The following is a 24,183-nucleotide window of genomic DNA, read 5'->3' on the forward strand; positions in this document are numbered from 1 at the left end:
TCTCCCACCCCTCACCCCACACCTATGATGCCACCCAGGCCCATTACCGCCCCTCCTCCGGAAATGGCGGAATATCTCTCCAGCTGCCAGAGAGGATAGTTAGGTTAGTGTACATTATTTATTCCTGGTAGGAACCTTAAGTAAAGATGGCTACTAATGACACATCTATATGTATAGTGCTACACAACGAGTGCCTAAAATCACAATACAACTCATAATTGATGATGTCACACAACTCATGCTATTCTGCTGGAAAAAATCACAGTACCACTCAAAACTAGTATCAGGTGGACTCAAAATAAATAGTAGACCTACATAGCATTCTCCATTCATCTATAAGTCGAAATAAATTTCTCTGCTCTATTTGTAAATTGGATATAAAAAGACTGTCTAAAAAGACAACTGAAACAACTTCCTAAACTGCTAAACAATAAAAATTACGGAGAAACGAGAACTGCAGTGATGTTAAAAAACTGAGCAACACATAAATGCTATTACGGTATTCATCACCTTTCACAAACGCTGAGTAGGCGTAGTTTATATTTGCTGCTGGACTGAGGGATATTACGGCACTTATTTCTTATGTCCCCCAGTTTTCCAAACACAGTTCTACACTGGGAAACTCACACTGCTTTCTAATCACAGCTGGGAAAATAAGAACAATTACACATCTAAAACTTCAGGACATGAACCGAAACCCAAGGTAGATCGTTAAAAAAAAAAAAAACACAGACACACACCAGATCAGATGTTTAACATATTCTCCTAGAATTCGAATCACTTTCCTACAGCCGAGAAAAATGGCTGGAGCTTTCGGTGAATTTTCAATGTCTTACAAGTGGTCGGCTTCCACTTGTCTCTCAACACTCGAAAAAAGAAGGCATCTGGTGACTCTCGCACGTCACAGAACTTTTGGTAGATGCTTTGTTCTGCCCCTGTATTGTTCGAACCAGTTTGTAGAGACTCCTATACCTCCCCGCAAAGGATGTTTTGTGACTCTCTCACGTCATGGAATTTCCAGTGAATGGAGCATCAGGACGCTGCTGTGGTGTGGAAGCACTGTCCGCCTCTTTGCGTAGACGGAAAAATTACGAGAATTCCAGAGGAAAACTAATTTTATCCAATCACAAAATATATACAGTATTCATGTTGCTTTGACAGTTAAACCCCGCAAAAGTGGTCTACGGATCATGAAATATGGAAGTTATTGCAAAAGACACATGGTTAATTACACTGCTCTGCTCCCCTGGAGTACAGTTTGAATTTTTTTCGGTGTGAAACCGATCTTCAACAGTGTTATATCACCACAAACGATTGTACCACTGTACTATATCAGTACGTCGCAGTAATAAACTCAATTCATGTCCTGCACTGTATAAAATCATCACTTCTGCATATAGCTATTGACTGGCAGCCACTCCTACATTTTCCGTGCAGATACACTGATCGGAAAAACAGAAGCACATGCACGGTACACAGTCGCAGTGCTAGATACACCCAGCGAGGTCGGTCGGTCATCCACCATGACCAACGGTCACGAGCCAACTGACTCCCCCTTCCCCCCCCCCCCCCCCTCTGTGCTCTGATCTCATGCATAATTGGGGTGCCCACCGCGTACAGCAGCCACTCTCCAAACTGGTGTACAAAGGAAGGGTAGACTGGTTCCTCCGGCACGAAGGCGTCCACTAACAGTACTGTTTCCGCCGAGCCGGCTTTCTGCCATGGTTTCTGCAGTGAGTGCAGCCATCTCCGGACTCTTGACATTACAAGAAACTTACTTTCTGAGCTCAGTCGATGTGAGATGCTGGGTCAGTTGCGAAGAAATTTACCGATTGTTGTTGTTGTTGTGGTCTTCAGTCCTGAGACTGGTTTGATGCAGCTCTCCATGCTACTCTATCCTGTGGGAGCTTCTTCATCTCTTAGTACCTACTGCAACCTACATCCTTCTGAATCTGCTTAGTGTATTCATCTCTTCGTCTCCCTCTACGATTTTTACCCTCCACGCTGCCCTCCAGTACTAAATTGGTGATCCCTTGATGCCTCAGAACATGTCCTACCAACCGATCCCTTCTCCTAGTCAAGTTGTGCCACAAACTTCTCTTCTCCCCAATCCTACTCAATACCTCATTAGTTATATGACTTACCCATCTAATCTTCAGCATTCCTCTGTAGCACCACATTTCGAAAGCTTCTATTATCTTCTTATCCAAACTAGTTATCGTCCATGTTTCACTTCCATACATGGCTACGCTCTATACAAATACTTTCAGAAACGACTTCCTGACACTTAAATCTACACTCGATGTTAACAAATTTCTCTTCTTCAGAAACGCTTTCCTTGCTATTGCCAGTCTACATTTGATATCCTCTCTAATTCGACCATCATCAGTTATTTTGCTCCCCAAATAGCAAAACTCATCTACTACCTAAAGTGTCGCATTTCCTAATCTAATTCCCTCAGCATCACCCGACTTAATTCGACTACATTCCATTATCCTCGTTTTGCTTTTGTTGATGTTCATCTTATACCCTCCTTTCATGCCACTGTCCATTCCATTCAACTGCTCATCCAAGTCCTTTGCTGTCTCTGACAGAAGTACAATGTCATCGGCGAACCTCAAACTTTTTATTTCTTCTCCATGGATTTTAATACCTACTCCGAATTTTCCTTTTGTTTCCTTTACTGCTTCCTCAATATACAGATTGAATAACATCAGAGACAGGCTAGAACCCTGTCTCACTCCCTGCTTCCCTTTCATGCCCCTCGACTCTTATAACTCCCATATGGTTTCTGTACAAATTGTAAATAGCCATTCGCTCCCTGTATTTTACTCCTGCCACCTTCAGAATTAGAAAGAGAGTATTCCAGCCAACATTGTCAAAAGCTTTCTCTAAGTCTACAAATGCTAGAAACGTAGGTTTGTCTTTCCTTAATCTAGCTTCTAAGATATGACGTAGGGTCATTATTGCCTCACGTGTTCCAATATTTCTACGGAATCCAAACTGATCTTCCCCGAGGTCGGCTTCTACCATTTTTCCATTCATCTGTAAGGAGTTCGCGTTAGTATTTTGCATCCGTGACATATTAAACTGATAGTTCGATAATTTTCACATCTGTCAGTACCTGCTTTCTTTGGGATTGGAATTATTATATTCTTCTTGAAGTCTGAGGGTATTTCGCCTGTCTTATACATCTTCCTCACCAGATGGTAGAGTTTTGTCAGGACTGGCTCTCCCAAGGCCGTCAGTAGTTCTAATGGAATGTTGTCTACTCCTGGGGCCTTGTTTCGACTCAGGTCTTTCAGTGCTCTGTCAAACTCTTCACGCAGTATCGTATCTCCCATTTCATCTTCATCTACATCCTCTTCCATTTCCATTATATTGTCCTCAAGTACATTCAGATCATCCCATGTAGGCTTTCACGGCCGGCGTCTTCATCAGTAAACACTTCCGGGCTAAATTGCCGTGGTCGATCTGTAGAACTTCTTCTCCCTGACTTTCGTTCTCAACTACGGAGAACATCTTCTGAGGTGAGTCGACAACTGGCTGCTGGGAGCTGAGGCCGCCCCTTATATGGAGATCGTAGAGGGTGCCACCGCACATCACGTGGCGTCGATGTGTAGCTATCTCTGGCTATCGTCTGTTCTCTCGATTGCAGGCAATCGATTGTCACGTGATTGATGCAACGTCGACCGCCATATTTTGTCCAATTTTAATCCTTCTTCTTTACAATGAAAATTGTATTGATTTTTGTGGATTTCAATTGCCTCTCTATACATACGTGTATAATAATGCGACGTCCTCGCTAGCACGCTTGTCTCTTGAATTTCGAAGAAAATAAGCATAAGCTATAGGAAAAGAAGTGTAAGAACTGGTAGCTAATGCAATATTTCAGACAGCTGCTCCATCAGAATAGCAATCTTAACGTAAGCCACTTCCCATCTATATGATTTGATCACGGGTCTTTAGATGCCTTCCTCCTACCACATTTTACGTGAGGTGGAATTTAACAGATCAGATATTAATGTGGCAGAAATAGTTATCACTTTTTCTAACGTTCTATTTACATGCGACATTCCAGCCACACAGACGAATTGTGCTATTTCTGACATACATCCACCCCTACACTGTTACCCCTCAAAGGTATCAAAGCTGTATTTTCTGGTACGGCTTCTCACAACTTCTTCCAACATACTCCCTTTATCAACGATCTTCCTAGCGCATTCCTACAGAGGTGGGAAGACTTTGTAACACAGTCACTGCCAGAATGGCGGATCTCCGATGAAGTGGTGGGTAGATGTTTGAAATTCTAAGAAAATAACTCGAGACAGAATATGTCGTACTTGGGCGTCAATTGTTTCCAATACATACACCAGTTTTCCGCACATGTGATATGTCCCTCGGACACATACGGGTGGGTTAGGGTTTGTATGGGTGTACAAAGGCTACATTTTACTCGATCAGCGTATGAGTTTGATGTAGAAGAGTAATCGATAATACTGATGTGATATACCAGCCGCCAAGTACTGTACACCCGCTTGCATTGTATTCATTTGCATTGATTTTTAAGGGAGACGGTGTCGACTTTGTTTTCTTTCGCAGTTCTCGCGTCTGTAGGACTGTGTAGAGATTCCCATTGTCTTTACAACCATGAAATTCTGGAAATTTTCATTTTACTCCATTATTTCAGCATATTAGTGTCGCAATATCATCGTTTTTTGGCTTGCAAAAGTGAATCTTGCAGCTGATGCTGGTAAATTAATTTGCGACTGACCAAGCACTTCCCATCCACAGAGTTCATAAAGTAAATATTCCTGTAATCTCAGAGTCTGGAGATGGTTGTAACTAGCTACAGGAATCACGGCAGCAAGCAAGTCCACCTTTTGTACACCAGTTCGGATGCCCTGATCATGCATCCACATTCGGGGTGCAGTCGCCTCGTGACCGTTGGTCACTGTGGATGACCGACCGACTTCGTTCGGAAAATCTACCACTGTGCCTATGTCTGGCACATGTGCTTCTGTTTTTAGGAGCTGTGTGTCTTCGCGGTATATGTAGAAGTGTCTAGCGGTCGATAGGTATTTACAGAAGTGATGATTTTGTATGGTGAAGGATATGAAGTGTTTACTACAACGAAGTAGCGTTCTGGCATGGTGGTACAATCGTTTGTGGTTATATAGCCTGGCTGGAGATCGGAATCACGCAGAAAAATTCAAGTTTTCCTCGACAGTAGCAGAGCAGTGTAGCTGATTAAGTGCCTTCAGCCATAGTTTCTGTATTTCGTATCTGTAGACCACTTTTGGAGGGTTTGTCAGTGCAATATGACTGCTGTATGTCTTTTTAGATCTGTACAAAAATTGTTTTCTGCTGAAATTATCGTAATTTGTCCATCTGTAGAGAGTGGTGGATTGTGTTCCCACACCAGCAGCAGCATTTTGGCAGGTAAATTCGCTAAGACCCAATCAGAATGCTACATTGCACAGGGTTATCAGTAGCAGGTATGTGTAGTCCGATTTTCTTAACATCGCTGCAGTTCTGGTTTCTCTGCAATTTACAATTTAGAGGATTATTTGAGTTATAGTTTTAGACCAAGGCTCTTTCCACCAATTCATTTATTTCAACTTGTAGTCGAAGGGAGTGTCATATGTAAAGTTATTTATTTTGAGTGATATTGTTTTTTCAGCAAGATAGCACAAGTTGTGTGACATGGTCAATTTTGAGCTGTATTGAGATTTTAGAAACTTGTCGTGTAGCAATATATATATATATATATATATATATATATATATATATATATATATATGTGTGTGTGTGTGTGTGTGTGTGTGTGTGTGTGTGTGTGTGTGTAGTGAGGAGCGTTCTTTACTTTATTTTCCCACCAAAAATAGACAAAGTTTACTAACCTAACCATTATTTCTGGCCACTGGACTGAGACCGACAATTTACCTTCATTTCCAGGTGAGGGATGACTGATGTCATAAGAGTCAGGAGTGGGTATGGTGTGTCCAACAGCGCCTCCCGATGCTGTAGTGTGAACTAGCTCAGTCGGTCCTTTCATCATGAGGCAAACACACAAGTCTCCATGTTAGTTTATCCAGTTGAGGTATAAATAAAAAAATAAAATACCCCGTCTTCCTCTCCAGCACAGAGTAACCGTTTCCCACCAAAAAGGAATAAAGTACACTAACCTATTCTTCCTTTCTGGGAGCTGGATAGAGACTGACTGTTTCCCACCATTTCCAGGGCTGACGTCATAGGAGGGGGAAGTTAGGATAGTGGAGGTAATGTAATTGGTATATTTCCAGAAAAATTTCCCACCATTTCCAGGGAGTGGACAAGGGGTGTGATGTCATAGGGAGTGGGAAAAAGCCAGCAGTCATTCTGGATAAAATAACTGTCCCAGTACCCCCATTGCACCACTACTTATGAAAGTACTATAATATTTTACAAGAATATTTAGCAACTTCCAACTGCTTCAGTTGTGTTTATTTTGTCAACGTCACATGATTTGTTTTTTATTTAAACAGTGATCTCCAACACTGAGTTAAGCAGCATGTATTTGAATGTAAACAATCTCTAGATAGGCGCAAGCCTGAAAACGGTCTCAGATTAAATAAAATCACCAGCTGTTGTGACTGGTAGCATTTATATTTTTACATACTGTGTAGGAATAGTCATGGAGTGCAACTGCATCCGTTATGGATACAATTCAACTGTTTACTGACTTGTTCTGCGACCAAGTAACTTTGACTTGCACAGTCTCATAGAACTGGATAGAAAAAAATACATAAATAAAAATGAAATTTGGGTTCTTGCCACTGTTACATTCGTGTTTGACCCTTCCTGTACAACCACAAGTTTGATCTTGATTCTATCTACATCTACATCCATATTCCGCAGGCCACCTGACGGTGTGTGGCGGAGGGTACCTGGAGTACCTCTATCGGTTCTCCCTTCTATTCCAGTCTCGTATTGTTCGTGGAAAGGAGGATTGTCGGTATGCTTCTGTGTGGGCTCTAATCTCTCTGATTTTATCCTCATGGACTTCGCGAGATGTACGTAGAAGGGAGCAATATACTGCTTGACTCTTCGGTGAAGGTATGTTCTCGAAACTTTAAAAAAAGCCCGTACCGCGCTACGCACTAAAAAGACTAGCTTGTTGCTGTCGAGTTGTCGATTAGAGAGGTAGGACTACCGAGAGAGGAGTAGAAGGAGTGATAAATAGTTTGCTGGAGCTTGAACGGAAGACCCGTGAAGAATGAGGAGGGATATTTGATGTGTTTTCTACTGTGATTTGGTTTCACTTGTGGGGTGTTTTTGTGGGGTCACCGCGAAGGTAGGAGCCTGTATAATGATGGACTTCGTCCCCGCGAAGGGGATCTTTGGCTTTGAAAAGCAGCTCACTCTATAGTTACCGAGCTGTGTGATGTGTTTTGTATGTGCTCGGTAAGAGAAATAAATTGCGTTATTACCTGCACAGTGTTGTGTTTAATTGTTACCTCTATATTATTCAGGGTGGAATTCCACATCTTTAAAGTACTAAACTGAAAAATAATTAAGTTTTTACATTAAATATTGTCAAAGCATTTTAAAACATTAAAAAATATCAAATGTACATAAATGAAAATTACTGTTGATGATGACAATCAGGCAGTTTTCCCTAGTTTTTTCTATGTTAAGTACTATTAGATGGAAGTACGCTGTTGATTAATGTAACAATGAAAGTTTCTTATGCGATTTGAATATTTTCAGGCAAGTATTTGTGATGAAATAAATTTCCTGTTCATTACTTGTAACAAGGAATTTGTAATTACAGATTGTAAAATTTATGACTAGCAACTTTTTGTAATGAAATAAATTTTCTGCTAATTACTTGTAACAAGGTATTAATAATTACAGATTGTGAAATTTATGACTAGTAACTTTCTGTAACACATTTATTTACTATTTTGCACATATTATAGTGAATAGCCTTAGGCGACTCTCAAACATAAGTGTGAATGAATAAGAGCCTTTTGTTGTACTTTACTACGTTTTTCTTATGATCTGACTGTATGATTACTTGCTATTTTTTGGGCTTTCGGAAGGTGGTTCATGGATTAGATAGTTTTATAAATCGACTGAATCTTTTGTCGCAACCGAGTGCCCGCCAAGTATTCTGTTACAAGTTAATGATTTTTTATATATATATATATATATATATATATATATATATATATATATATATATATATATATATATATATATATATATATATATATATTGTATGATACGAAGTGCAGCTGTGTTGAGAAGTAGGTTACCCAGTTGACGCACTTAGCTGGTAAGGGTCATAGCAAACAGATCACTAATCCAGGCGAATGAGAGATTCCAGGCTCAGAGAGAAGGCAACGCAGCGCTTTTGGGCGGCAGCGCTGGAGGGAAGGAAGGCGCTCTCCAGCAAACAAGACGGCCACACCAGGACAGACCAGCGCAGCGCAACTACTTCCTCCGAGACGGAGCTCCACCGGCCGTTAATGAACTTGGTAATGACTTCGGCTTCCCGACTTCGAGGGCGACAATGGCCTAGTGGAGAGCAAACAGTAACCACGATCGCTTACTGAGGGCCCTAAGCAAATCCGATTGCTGTTGTCTGAAACAGCAGAGCTTGTACCACCACCAAAAGGGAGCGACCAGCGGCGTAAGCCGATCTGGAGTTACATTTCCTGAAAGGCAATTTCCACTAATTGTATTCTGGCAATAAGCAACCCCACTAAAAGGTGCACCTCCGCGAAATGCTAACGAAATGACCAGTGGAACGAGGCACAGTTTGTAATGAGGAATTGCAAAATTGGTCAATACCGTACCTTTAGCCGATGATCAGTTCATTTCTGTTAACAAGGGGTTGTGTTACAGTGAACTACTTTAACCTAACACATAATTATCAGACAACGATCATCAGTGAACCGTGTGAATTATTTCGTACCTGTAGTGCGGTGACATTTATTGAACTATATGAAATAAAATCGTCATAATTCCTCACCGGTTTGCGTTAGGACGTTCAGACTACACGGTTGGCAGACAGGAATTAGTATGCACATGCGCACGCCCTTGTTATTGTCGGCCATTTGCACATGAAAATGTCACGGTACAGCGTACAAAATTGAATCGCATCAGCCATTAAGACCCAGGGCCATGGAACAGCGCCTGAGTTTCGCAAACGCTATTGGCCACAGAATTGATGAACAGAACTTTTACGTGAATATGGTTTGGCTTAGCAACGATGTCCACTTTCATTTGGATGGGTTCTTCGGTAAGCAAAACTGGCTCTGTTGGGGGTCTGAGAACCCGCATTTGGTGATCGAGAAGTGTCTACACCCTCAAAGGATGACTGCGTGCTGTGCAGTGTCCAGTCATGGAATAATCGGTGCGATATTCCTTGATGGCACGCTGACTACGGAATGGTTCGTGAAGGTTTTGGAAGATGATTTCATACATATTATGAAAGCGACCCTGGTTTCGACAAGATGAGGTTCATCCAAGACGGAGCTCGACCCCATCGAGAAGCAGGAGAGTGTTTGATGTCCTGGAGGAACACTCCGGGGACAGCATTCTGGCTCTCAGGAGCTCAGGGGCCACTGGTATAGGCTTCCATTGGTCGCCAAAAAAATGGTTCAAATGACTCTGAGCACTATGAGACACAACATCTATGGTCATCAGTTCCCTAGAACTTAGAACTACTTAAACCTTAATAACCTAAGGACATCACACAACACCCAGTCATCACGAGGCAGAGAAAATCCCTGACCCTGCCGGGAATCGAACCCGGGAACCATTGGTCACCATATTCGCCGAATATGAACACATGCGACTCCTTTTTGTGGGGCTGTATTAAAGACAAGGTGCACAGCAATGCCCCCAAAACCATTGGCTGAGCTGAAAGCTGCGATTCAGGAGATAATCGACAGCATCGATGTTCCAACACTTCACTGGGTCATGCAGAATTTCGTTATTCGTCTGCGCCAAGTAGTCGCCAATGATGGCAGGACCGAGCGAGGTGGTGCAGTGGTTAGCATACTGGACTCGCATTCGGGAGGACAACGGTTCAGTCCCGTCTCCATCCACCCTGATTTAGGTTTTCCGTGATTTCCCTAAATCGTTTCAGGCAAATGCCGGGATGGTTCCTTTGAAACGGCACGGCCTATTTCCTTCACAGTCCTTCCCTAACCCGAGCTTGCGCTCCGTCTCTAATGACCTCGTTGTCGACGGGACGTTGAACACTAACCACCACCACCACCACCAATGATGGCAGGCATATCGAACATGTCATAACCGAAATCCGAATACCTGTAGTGACGTCTATATGTTGAATAAAGTGTGTAAACGGCGTTGTTTGTAACAAATTTACGGTTTTCTTCATATAGGATGGAGAAAACTACTGAGTTAAGCGAATTTCACTAATGGTGGATTGTGTTAGTTGAAAGGCACTAATGTCCAATTTTTTAAATCGCCTTTGTCATTGACTGCGGAACCTAAGCGAATGACGATGGTAAAGTGGTGAGAAGATGTTGGTTGTCGGACACTTGGTTTCTAGAGAACCGGAACGAGGATCAGTTTCTATCAAAATTTTTGACAACGATGAGGCGCGAAAATGAACCAAGACAAAACTTTACTTATCCACAACGCAACACTACAGAACAGACCTAAGCAAAAGCGCCGTAGGGGAGGCGAGTAAAACAATTATTCACCAGTTGCCAGTTATGTAACAGTCGAAAAAAGCACAGAAAAAGCAAATATGCTACTCTCTAAAGATATACTTAGTGAAACGCCCGCTAAACCTGCTGGGCAGAACAGGTGATTAGGATTGTGGAAAGGGCCAAATAAGGTGTCGCTCAGGTTCACTCAAAATTGTAATTTATTGTAATTTGGTAACACCAGTAAACCAAAACTGCACATAGCCGAACCTTTAGAACTACGAGTTTCAAAAACGCAATTATTTTACTGCTGAAGGCCTCCAAACAAGAAATGTTAAAGCAACAATCTCAAATGGTAAAAACATTAGTTAAATTAACACACACACATAGTGAAGCTGAGACCCTCAAGGCAAGGGTGAATGGACAAACATAAACAAGATGCAATACAAACGACTGAAGGCCCACAAGAAAATCTTGAAGATTTTATAACAAATCGCCATAACCTTTCAAAGGCAGAAGGCCGCAATGGTTTTTTTTTTTTTTTCGAGTAAGTGGCTGAAGGCCCAAAATTTATTTTCAAAAATTCAAAAAATTATAAACAGGCAATTGAACACCTGTGAGAAGCACAATAAAGAAAACGGCACTCAGAAGGCTCCAGGTAGGTCGTTTGCCCTCGTTCACTTAGGTGAGACAGGTGGTGAGCTCAACTACACTTGATCCGTCGGAACCTAACCAGGGGACAGCCATGGAGCGACTGACAAAACGAGTAGCTTGCCAGCAATCGTTACATGAAAACTCAAACACAAAAGGTTACGAACGTGATTATCCACAATGAAATATGTATTAAGCTGTCAAAACTACACACCATGTTGGACAGCGACAACAGGTGAGGAAAAGACGCTGCCTGAAATTACATTAGTGCCCATGGCAGGTAACTGGAACACTAAAGGCCACAAGGCAGAAAATTCCGCTGGTGCACTTGAATTGTAGTCAACTAATATGGTTAATAGCACTGCATAGCTGCTAAATTTCAGTAATAGAAACGCTGTTGCTCACAGGAAAACCTCCCCAACAGCGAACCACCGACACGAACTACACAACATGAATGGACGTAGCTTGGGTAGTTGAAACCACTGCTCAACTTTGCCAGCCGATGTGGCCCAGCGGTTCTAGGTGCTTCAGTCTGGAACCACGCGACTGCTACAGTCGCAGGTTCGAATCCGGCCTCAGGAATGGATGTGTGTGATGTTCGTAGGTTAGTTACGTTTAAATAGTTTAAAATTCTAGGGTCTGATGACCTCAGATGTTAAGTCCCATAGTGCTCAGAGCCATTTGAACCATTTGAACTACTCAACTTTGGCGTCCTGGGTCGGTGAACCACGAAGCTCGTAGCGATTGGACAGCTTCACACACGCTCTGACACTGCCAGTGGATCCAGCAGACTGCACCGCACGGTTATAACTTCCCTGGTCCGCAGCAACCGACCGACAGCCGTCAGAATGTTGACTACATCCAAACAGTCGTCAGTGGAAACAACACCAACTACACACTCAACCTGACAAACACTTGCAGGAAGACGAGAACAATACCCAACAGAAACTAAGTTCGCACGAAGACGAATCAGTAGTCGATGCACACACACACAGCCGACTCATGAACGATTGGAGAGCCAAAACACGTTGTCCGGTAGGTTGACCAACCGACGATCCACCAAGACCGTGGTCCGGCTCATGTGATGCGTGGCGGTAATGTTTGGGTGAGCCATGTCGGCGCAGATCTCACTGCTGCTCAAACCTGACTGCACTAGTGCCGCATTGCGACTCCCCGACTGGCAGGTCCGGACTGCAGTCCAGACACGTTCCGACTGACTGGCAGACTCGAACTCGCCACCCAAACTGCCTTACGACAGACAACGACTGGGAAGTAATAGCAGTTGAGCAAAGATACTACGCAAGGGGATATACTGATATGCGCTGCTAGCGCTGGTGACGGTCAGAGAAAGCAGCAACTCAGTGACAGTAGTAAATTAAATTAACGTAGTGCGGTGGAAACACGTTAAAAGCAGAGTGTAAAATACATGATGGCGGGAACACATCTACATCTACATGATTACTCTGCAATTCACATTTAAGTACTTGGCAGAGGGTTCATCGAACCACAATCATACTGTCTCCCTACCATTCCACTCCCGAACAGCGCACGGGAAAAACGAACACCTAAACCTTTCTGTTCGAGCTCTGATTTCTCTTATTTTATTTTGATGATCATTCCTACCTATGTATGTTGGGCTCAACAAAATATTTTAGCATTCGGAAGAGAAAGTTGGTGACTGTAATTTCGTAAATAGATCTCGCCGCGACGAAAAACGTCTTTGCTTTAATGACTTCCATCCCAACTCGCGTATCACTTCTGCCACACTCTCTCCCCTATTAAGTGATAATACAAAACGAACTGCCCTTTTTTTGCACCCTTTCGATATCCTCCGTCAATAACACCTGGTAAGGATCCCACATCGCGCAGCAATATTCTAACAGATGACGAACGAGTGTAGTGTAAGCTGTCTCTATAGTGGACTTGTTGCATCTTCTAAGTGTCCTGCCAATGAAACGCAACCTTTGGCTCGCCTTTCCCACAATATTATCTATGTGGTCTTTCCAACTGGGTGTAAAAATTACGAACAACTTCAGTTAGAAAGACCACATATTATCTATGTGGTCTTTCCAACTGAAGTTGTTCGTAATTTTTACACCCAGATACTTAGTTGAATTGACAGCCTAGAGAGCTGTCTAGGCTGTCAATTCAACTAAGTATCTGGGTGTAAAAATTACGAACAACTTCAGTTGGAAAGACCACATAGACTAAGTATCTGGGTGTAAAAATTACGAACAACTTCAGTTGGAAAGACCACATATTATCTATGTGGTCTTTCCAACTGAAGTTGTTCGTAATTTTTACACCCAGATACTTAGTTGAATTGACAGCCTAGAGAGCTGTACTATTTATCGAGCAATCGAATTCCAACGGATTTCTTTTGGAACTCATGTGGATCACCGCACACTTTTCGTTATTTAGCGTCAACTGCCGCCTGCCACACCATACAGCTATCTTTTCTAAATCGCTTTGCAACTGATACTGGTCTTCGAATGACGTTACTAGACGGTAAATTTCAGCATCATCTGCGAGCAACCTAAGAGAACTGCTCAGATTGTCACCCAGGTCATTTATATAGATCAGGAACAGCAGAGGTCCCAGGACGCTTCCCTGGGGAACATCTGATTGTTGTTGTTGTTGTTGTTGTTGTTGTCTTCAGTCTTGAGACTGGTTTGATGCAGCTCTCCATGCTACTCTATCCTGTGCAAGCTGCTTCATCTCCCAGTACCTACTGCAACCTACATCCTTCTGAATCTGCTTAGTGTACTCATCTCTCGGTCTCCCTCTACGATTTTTACCCTCCACGCTGCACTCCAATGCTAAATTTGTGATCCCTTGATGCCTCAAAACATGTCCTACCAACCGATCCCTTCTTCTAGTCAAGTTGTGCCACAAACTTCTCTTCTCCCCAATCCTATTCAATACCTCCTCATTAGTTACGTGATCTATCCACCTTATCTTCAGTATTCTTCTGTAGCACCACATTTCGAAAGCTTCTATTCTCTTCTTGTCCAAACTAGTTATCGTCCATGTTTCACTTCCATACATGGCTACACTCCAAACAAATACTTTCAGAAACGACTTCCTGATACATAAATCTATATTCGATGTTAACAAATTTCTCTTCTTCAGAAACGCTTTCCTTGCCATTGCCAGTCTACATTTTATATCCTCTCTACTTCGACCATCATCAGTTATTTTACTTCCTAAATAGCAAAACTCCTTTACTACTTTAAGTGTCTCATTTCCTAATCTAATTCCCTCAGCATCACCCGATTTAATTTGTCTACATTCCATTATCCTCGTTTTGCTTTTGTTAATGTTCATCTTATATCCTCCTTTCAAGACACTGTCCATTCCGTTCAACTGCTCTTCCAAGTCCTTTGCCGTCTCTGACAGAATTACAATGTCATCGGCGAACCTCAAAGTTTTCACTTCGTCTCCATGAATTTTAATACCTACTCCAAATTTTTCTTTTGTTTCCTTTACTGCTTGCTCAATATACAGATTGAATAACATCGGGGAGAGGCTACAACCCTGTCTCACTCCTTTCCCAACCACTGCTTCCCTTTCACGCCCCTCGACTCTTATTACTGCCATCTGGTTTCTGTACAAATTATAAATAGCCTTTCGCTCCCTGTATTTTACCCCTGCCACCTTTAGAATTTGAAAAAGAGTATTCCAGTCAACATTGTCAAAAGCTTTCTCTAAGTCTACAAATGCTAGAAACGTAGGTTTGCCTTTTCTTAATCTTTCTTCTAAGTTAAGTCGTAAGGTCAGTATTGCCTCACGTGTTCCAACATTTCGACGGAATCCAAACTGATCCTCCCCGAGGTCTGCATCTACCAGTTTTTCCATTCGTCTGTAAAGAATTCGCGTTAGTATTTTGCAGCCGTGGCTTATTAAACTGATAGTTCGGTACTTTTCACATCTGTCAGCACCTGCTTTCTTTGGGATTGGAATTATTATATTCTTCTTGAAGTCTGAGGGTATTTCGCCTGTCTCATACATCTTGCTCACCAGCTGGTAGAGTTTTGTCATGACTGGCTCTCCCAAGGCCGTCAGTAGTTCTAATGGAATGTTGTCTACTCCGGGGGCCTTGTTTCGACTCAGGTCTTTCAGTGCTCTGTCAAACTCTTCACGCAGTATCGTATCTCCCATTTCGTCTTCATCTACATCCTCTTCTATTTCCATAATATTGTCCTCAAGTACATCGCCCTTGTATAAGCCTTCTATATACTCCTTCCACCTTTCTGCCTTCCCTTCTTTGCTTAGAACTGGGCTGCCATCTGACCTCTTGATATTCATACACGTGGTTCTCTTCTCTCCAAAGGTCTCTCTAATTTTCCTGTAGGCAGTATCTATCTTACCCCTAGTGAGATAAGCTTCTACATCCTTACATTTGTCCTCTAGCCATCCCTGTTTAGCCATTTTGCACTTCCTGTCGATCTCATTTTTGAGACGTTTGTATTCCTTTTTGCCTGCTTCATTTACTGCATTTTTATATTTTCTCCTTTCATCAATTAAATTCAATATTTCTTCTGTTACCCAAGGATTTCTAGCAGCCCTCGTCTTTGTACCTACTTTATCCTCTGCTGCCTTCACTACTACATCCCTCAGAGCTACCCATTCTTCTTCTACTGTATTTCTTTCCCCTATTCCTGTCAATTGTTCCCTTATGCTCTCTCTGGAACTCTGTACAACCTCTGGTTCTTTCAGTTTATCCAGGTCCCATCTCCTTAATTTCTCACATTTTTGCAGTTTCTTCAGTTTTAATCTACAGGTCATAACCAATAGATTGTGGTCAGAGTCCACATCTGCCCCTGGAAATGTCTTACAACTTAAAACCTGGTTCCTAAATCTCTGTCTTACCATTATATAATCTATCTGATACCTTTTAGTATCTCCAGGGTTCTTCCACGTATACAACCTTCTTTCATGATTCTTAAACCAAGTGTTGGCTATGATCAAGTTGTGCTCTGTGCAAAATTCTACTAGGCGGCTTCCTCTTTCATTTCTTAGCCCCAATCCATATTCACCTACTATGTTTCCTTCTCTCCGTTTTCCTACACTCGAATTCCAGTCACCCATTACTATTAAATTTTCGTCTCCCTTCACTATCTCAATAATTTCATCGTACATTTCTTCAATTTCTTCATCATCTGCAGAGCTAGTTGGCATATAAACTTGTACTACTGTAGTAGGTGTGGGCTTCGTATCTATCTTGGCCACAATAATGCGTTCACTATGCTGTTTGTAGTAGCTTACCCGCATTCCTATTTTCCTATTCATTATTAAACCTACTCCTGCATTACCCCTATTTGATTTTGTGTTTATAACCCTGTAATCACCTGACCAGAAGTCTTGTACCTCCTGCCACCGAACCTCACTAATTCCCACTATATCTAACTTTAACCTATCCATTTCCCTTTTTAAATTTTCTAACCTACCTGCCCGATTAAGGGATCTGACATTCCACGCTCCGATCCGTAGAATGCCAGTTTTCTTTCTCCTGATAACGACATCCTCCTGAGTAGTCCCCGCCCGGAGATCCGAATGGGGGACTATTTTACCTCCGGAATATTTTACCCAAGAGGATGCCATCATCATTTAATCATACAGTAAAGCTGCATGTCCTCGGGAAAAATTACGGCTGTAGTTTCCCCTTGCTTTCAGCCGTTCGCAGTACCAGCACAGCAAGGCCGTTTTGGTTAATGTTGCAAGGCCAGATCAGTCAATCATCCAGACTGTTGCCCCTGCAACTACTGAAAAGGCTGCTGCCCCTCTTCAGGAACCACACGTTTGTCTGGCCTCTCAACAGATACCCCTCCGTTGTGGTTGCACCTACGGTACGGCCATCTGTATCGCTGAGGCACGCAAGCCTGCCCACCAACGGCAAGGTCCATGGTTCATGGGGGGGGGGGGGGGGGGGGGAACATCTGATATCACTTCAATTTTACTCGATGATTTGCCGTCTATTACTACGAACTGCGACCTTCAAACGAGCCATGCACAGCTCACTTAGCATCTTTGTCTCACCGCCACTGTATAACCTACCTGCCCCTCTCCCACTGTCTCCCTTTTCTCCCAATCGTACCTTCTCCTGTCTATCACTCACACTGTCACTGTCTTCATTACTTCCACTCGCTCTTCCTTACCACTGCCTACTTCTCTGCCATTTTCGCTCTCTCTCTCTCTCTCTCTCTCTCTCTCTCTCTCTCTCTCCCTCTCTCTGTGTGTGTGTGTGTGTGTGTGTGTGTGTGTGTGTGTGTGTGTGTGTGTGTGTGTGTGTCCCACTACTGTAGTCTTTGTCCCATTCTTTTTCCCTCCCAATATCACTGTCTCCTTCTTTATCGCTTTCATCTGCTGTCTTTCTCTTCAATCACCATCGTCCCCACTTCACAAATGTCCTTGGTGGTGGTATGCTCGGGGTTTTGATCCATAGACCGGGAAGCTTTAAAATGTGGGTATAGGGGAGGCAGAAACTGGAAATATTTTTTCATGCTCATCAGTCTTAGGAGGGTGGGGAGCCAAGACCCTCTAAACCTATGTATGGTCACTCAACTCTCGTTTTAATTTTCACTGTCCCTTCTCTAATTTGCACCCACAGCTACTAGCTCCACCCATCTTTCTTTTTCCTTTACTGTTTCTCACTGACTATTGCTATCACCTCTATCTTTGGTTCCTACTTTTATTGTCTTTATCCATCTCTCTTTCTCTTTCACTGCCATCTATTTTCTCTCACCAGCACTATCTCTTCTCTCTGACTAGCTATGTCTTCTCTCTCTTCTACCTCACTGTCTCTCTGTCACTCTTTTTCTGAGTAAAAAAGCGCGAATAAGTTCACAAGCCAAAATTTTTGATGAGGGGGTGGAATGAGGATTGAGGCAGTTGTTTCCCCAGTATTATGTCACGGTCTATTAAAGAGGAAAATATTCGCTTTTTTGTGGTCCAACAGGAGGATTTTTTTTTGCTCTTTCCTTGTTACAACAGCAGGGTTGTTGCTCAAATAAAACGAATTCTGTAGGTCAGTGAAGTTTTGACAGTTTATTTATGTTCTTCGACACATTTATATGCTTTGACACACCTAAACAACAAAGAAGTTCATATAATGTAAGGCTGACACAAAATCGTCTCCCATCCAGCACAAGTTCACTTTACACTGCTTTACACAGAACATTTTTGGACTACACATTTTTGGACTACATATACAGTATATCGAAAATGAAGTACTTGATTTGCAAGTGCAAAGAATTTCGAATGAGAAAATATTTTTATAAGGTGTAATGTACAATCGAATAATTTCCAAGTCAAGAGAGCATGTAAAGGCGTGAGGTGCCCGTTATTCTGAGACAGCGCGTCAATGAGTTTTATTCGTGAAAAAAATTGTGATTGAAATCATTGTTTTGTGATATCAGAACTCTTAAAATGACCACCGACCCTTGCTATTTGTTCACTACGACCGTTAAAACTAAAGTTACTTCTCTGAGCAGACATTACGTATATGTTTTTCATACGTAAGTACGGTAAATTTGAATCTTTGGAGATAGGTAAACATAATGATATCGAAAAAAGTTTCGACGTATGGTACAGATTTTCACTTTTTGCCATGAATAAAAACTACAGAAGTGGATGTCGCCACAGATGGTACTTTTGGTAATCAAAAATCATGATTTTTCAGAGTTTTCTCATGAACCTCCCATGAGCAAATGGTACTTCTATAACCTGTCTAAGGTCAACGCCAGACCACACCTGAATGCAAAAGGACCAACACATCTGCTCAATTTGCCTGAACTGGAGGAAGTGTGCAGTATTTAAATTTTGACCCTGTACAGTAGGATTGCTACAGTATGCCCATTCTTCCAAAAGTATACAAATGGACGCTAGGGATAGAGCTATCGCAAACACTTAATCCCCTGTCTCTGTGATCAATAGAACCCGAGATATGCCTCCCTGATAAATCGCGTTCTCGCGCACAGATTTTTGGAACATGTTGGTATAATATAAAATTTTACTTCACCACTATTCAGTCGTTAAATACTAATCTTTATCTTTCCTATCTAGCAACTGCTTTTTCGTGTCTTTTGAAAAAGGTAAAGTTCTAGCGTTTCATTCGTGAGAATATCCCTCTGACAGATATATTATTAGTTCTGCACATCACGAATGCTAGCATACACATGCATTTATTGTGGAAGTACTTAGTCTACTTTTGTCCATTAATTGCTGGGCAGCAGTCACAGATAGCGTTAGAGTGCAGTAAGCTTAATGCGGAAAGAAAGCGCTGTGCAACACTTACAAAATGGTGAAAAGTACTCATTGTGCGAAGCAGACAACTTACTAACGAATGCAATTAGTTGGTCACTGTTGTCTATATCCTGCAGATAAAATGCAAGTGGCAACGACCGCCACACATCATTGGTGTCCTGAATTTCACCATTCTTCGTAACTGCAATGGGAGTGGCAAATGAGTGTAACTCTTCTTATGGTCCGTTTCTGGTATTAGTTTGGAGCTGTCAGGGCAGAAAGTGATGAGAGCAATGTGTTTTCAATGTTGTACCATTTCGTTAACTGTGAACAAGATAACTGTATGGAATGTGTACCTAGATAATAAGAAACCTTCAAGCCCACCTTGTGATTGACAATTACAGGGCTCATTCCATAAGTGAGCGCTTCCATATCAGATTACACTTTTATATATGGAATAAGTTTGTAAATTTCAGATACTTTCATATTGTTTGTATAGGTGCTATCATGTACCACAAGAATAGAGCTTCACATCAAGGTAATATTTTTGTATGATGTTTTCTTATTAAAACTTTATTACTTTATTAATACTGAGAATCACTTTGGATTTATGTAATGCACTAAAATCAATTAAAACAGTTTCATGAAGAGAATTTAAGAATTTCTTCAAAAGATTACAAATCTTTCAGGTCAAAACATAAAGTCTATGCTTTGCCCTGTTCAGATGTTCTTGTTACAACAACAAACAACGAGGACCGTTGTATCCGAATTAGATGAAGATTTTTAAGAGTAAATAGCTCAAAAAAGATGGAAATTCGCGTTCTGTAACTGTCTTCTAGCACTGGCACTAAAAACGTTACAAGATCCTGGATCCTTCTGTTGTAAGGTTCCAATCGAATAATGCATCTTACACTGAATCCCTGAAACAATTCTGCTAAATCGATGTGTCACTTGGCATAGTTACGTGAAAATGTACGAGTCGTTGACAGACAAAGAGAATAAACAAGCTGGAATTTCATGGATATGAACCACTAACTCTCAAACTAGCTAATTGCATGCAAATAACTTCCCAGACCTGATCTACGAGACGCAGTTCTGAGGTAAGGAGAATTTTACACCGGCAGTGTCTGTCCCAATGTTAGGCCGAAACCCACACAGCGGGACATCTAGCAGACACAACGAGAGATACCACAGCCACTGCGGAGACCGCCGGTGGCAAAAACCGCCCTTTTCTCTGCTTTTAATGACGACCTTTCAGAAAGCCTTTCTACAGGAACACGGCCAGAGATGGCAGATAAAGGTCTGGAGAAACCAACCCAAAACACTGGTGACTCACTGTAGCCACCTGTGTTAAAACTCGCATGAAAGAAAAAGCTGTTTATCTCAGTAGGACATAGGAGAAGTTAAAATCTGCCCTACGAAACAAACGGCGCCTGTGATAGGCTACAAAAACTGTAGAGGGTGGAACTATAACAAGTATGAACGCTCTGATTGGCCAGAAAGAAAACACGTGGCCATCAGCTTTGATATAGGGAAATCGTAGACTGAAAATTCGGTCTTTCTCTTGCAGCAAATCATCGAGTGTTTGAGCAAAGCGACTCGCACCACGCTGAGCCGGTTGCGAGAGTCTTCATACAAATGCTTGTTCACAGGTTTGTTCTAACTCATAAGTAGTTAAACTGAAAAGTCTCCTAGTACGCAAAATGGCACCGAGCTCTGACAGTTAACGCTTGCGAGCGATTTGAGGGCCACAACATATGCAGTATTCAAGCCAAATAGTGCGTGCCAAGTCATCTAACCTAGCTAGGCAAAAACTGGGAGTCCCGGCTTCACCGAAGAGAGTAAATGTGTTAGACTGGGTTTTAACAGACGAGAGAGATTTAGAAAAGATTCTCAGGTTCACAGTTCGCGTCGACAGCAGCAACTGCCGCCGCCCACTAAAGGTGCTCTACACCAGCAGGTGACATTCAATTGACACTCAGAACTTCGGTCGTCTCAGTCTCTCCTATTTCTTTTTTTGTACATTCAGCCATGACCTGTAGTTAAACATGTTCATGATTGTTCAGCTTACTTCAAAGGAAAACACACAATATATCCGATCTAACGAAAGGATTGATCAGTCACTGTAGAGTGCTTTATACCCTGAAGTTGTGAAGTTATTTTAACTATGTACTTCTTTTTAATTGATCTTTATCGACCCCCATTCAATTTTGGGTATTTTCATTGTGCGTTTTAGCTTCATTGATATCTCTGGCCCCAATTTTATTTAATTTGTTAGTATTTTATGACCCCCATATGTGGTCATCCACCATCTTACTATTAAATAACCTCATTATAGTTAGGAATTAAGCTTCGTAGCTGTGAACACCCAATATCAATATTTTAGCATCCTGTACGTATAATAATTAGGATATTAAGATGTTATGAAGTCATACTTCGAGAAAATATAAACTCGAATAACGAAAATCTACGATTTTAAATTTTTACTAACATATAGTTACGCCTGAACCCGTACACAAATTTCTGTTAGCGATAACGTTTCGTTTATAGTGAGCGTAGTGGAATACACATTGAGATCATTGTCTGATTACATCACTGTCCATACTCTACTCGTTTGAACTCTGCATGCATGGGATGGTATCTTCGTACCTTGAAGGCCGTAGGTTCAACACTAAATTCCTAAAACACACACAGAGCGACCTTGTGCATCTGTGGTAGGAAGAGATCAGAAACAGTCTCACACACGTGAGATGTTAATGCAGAGATGTTGTGAACAGCACAGGCGTTTCGCCTCCATTATATGAGGACACATTTCACTAAGAAGTAAACCAAAACTTTTTCACCACATTGTCATACTGCTCCTGCCCTATTGCTTATCCAATGAGAATTGAACTCTGTTCAAGATGTAACGATGTATGACGTGCTGCCTCACTGGTAGTGTAATTGATATGACGACAGATTTACAGTGAACATGTGTTCACTGATAATCGCTAATGTTACGGATATGTAAACTAAAGCCACTTTTCTGAGAGGTAAACTACACTCATGCTCATAAATTAAGGATAACTGCAGAATGTGGTGCTACACAATGTACCACTACACAAAACTGGCGCTAATAGCAGAGGCAAATAGAGAGCAGACAAAATGGTTCAAATGGCTCTGAGCACTATGGGACTTATTACATCTGAGGTCATCAGTCCCCTAGAACGTAGAACTACTTAAACCTAACTAACCCAAGGCCATCACACACATCCATGCCCGAAGCAGGATTCGAACCTGCGACCGTAGCCGTCGCTCGGTTCCAGACTGAAGCGCCTAGAACCACTCGGCCACTCTGGCCGGCAGGGAGCAAACACAACAAAGGTCCGTACGTCCACAGTATTGGTGATAAGTTGAGAAAACCGTCCCTGTTTTCTTGACATCAGGTTTTACGGGCTCTCCTGTGACCAGGGGTCAGTGGAATGAACTTTACAGGTCTCCAGGCCAATAAACCATGACTGTTCAGTCGTCTGTAGACTGTGTGTCTGGAAACAACCGTTCCAGTGGCTGCGGTAAGGTGCCGAGCAACGCTACCTACAGTACTCTGTGGCCGTCTGCGGGCACTGATGGTGAGATATCGGTCTTCTTGTGGTGTTGCACACGGTGGAAGTCCCGTACTGTAGCGCCTGGACACGTTTCCTGTCTGCTGTAATTGTTGCCATAATCCTGAGATGACACTTTGTGGCACACGGAGGTACAGTGCTAAATCCTGCTGTGTTTGCCCAGCCTCCAGTCGCCCTAGTATTCTACCCCTCATAACGTCATCAATATGTGTTCTTTGAGCCATTTTCAACAGTCACCACTAGCACGTCTGAAAACGTCTGCACACTTACTCGCTGCACCGTACTCCGACATGCACCAACACACCTCTGCGTGTGTGGACTGATGCCAGCGCCACCGTGCGACGACCGCAGGTCAAGGGCACCGCATGGTCATACCCTGAGGTGATTTTAACTCGAAAATCGCCCACCAGAGCATTGTTTTACCATGTACCAGCATTATCCTAAATTTATGAGCATGAACGTGTTAAGTTCGGGCATAAGTTCGTAGCGTTTTTGTTTTGCATGTTGCTATTCTGCTTTTTATCGACTGTCCTTTTTTTTATTTTTAGTTTAGTGTTGGTATTTGAGTTTACATATTTTCATTTTGTCATTTTGAGATAGTGAAGGGAACTTTGGACGTTAGAAAAGTGAGTGCCAAATGAAGAAACCGAAAGATTAAGGACGCATTGATCTGTTTGAATTCAGTAGAGGGGTGACAGAAGCGGAGGCAGCCAGACACATTTGTGCTGTGTGTGGGGATAGGGCCACTGTACTCGGCACGGCAAGGAAAGGGTTTTCTCGTTTTAAGGAGGATCGTTTTGACATCGTTTGACAGTCTCCACTGTCAGGAAGACCTTCAGGATTTGATGAAGTTCGTGTCGATCCACGTCAGTGCACTCGAGAACTGGCAAATGTAATGAACTGTGATCATTCTACCATCGTGCGACATTTGCATGCATTGGTGGAGGTCCCAAAATCAGGTATATGGGTACGTCATGATCTAAACAAAAATCGGTGCGTGCAGATGTGCATCT

The sequence above is a fragment of the Schistocerca gregaria genome, chromosome 5 (assembly GCF_023897955.1).
Source record: "Schistocerca gregaria isolate iqSchGreg1 chromosome 5, iqSchGreg1.2, whole genome shotgun sequence".
NCBI lineage: Eukaryota > Metazoa > Arthropoda > Insecta > Orthoptera > Acrididae > Schistocerca > Schistocerca gregaria.